Source organism: Penaeus monodon, chromosome 29 (genome assembly GCF_015228065.2).
Source record: "Penaeus monodon isolate SGIC_2016 chromosome 29, NSTDA_Pmon_1, whole genome shotgun sequence".
NCBI classification, from domain to species: domain Eukaryota; kingdom Metazoa; phylum Arthropoda; class Malacostraca; order Decapoda; family Penaeidae; genus Penaeus; species Penaeus monodon.
Window position 1 is genome coordinate 36,739,861 of NC_051414.1, and position 305 is coordinate 36,740,165.

Below are 305 nucleotides of genomic sequence, written 5' to 3' on the forward strand. Positions count from 1 at the left end.
AGGAATGCAAATACAACATGAATAATTTCTCATTTTATTTTCAGCAAAATAAGGACTGAAATGAATAATCAAAAAAAAAATTAGAATCACTTTCAAACGTTCAAGTAATATGTTGGATTAATATAATATCACGAAATTTATTTATTATACATGAATGAGGAATTAATATCAAGGGTTGAGGTTCGTTTATAATGAATCAAGTGGGATACGTCGTTATTTTATATTAAAGTGTTAATCAGTGTTAGACTTTCTGGTTGAAAATCCTCTTTGATTACACGAATGTAATTTAAAATTAAGCATGACTG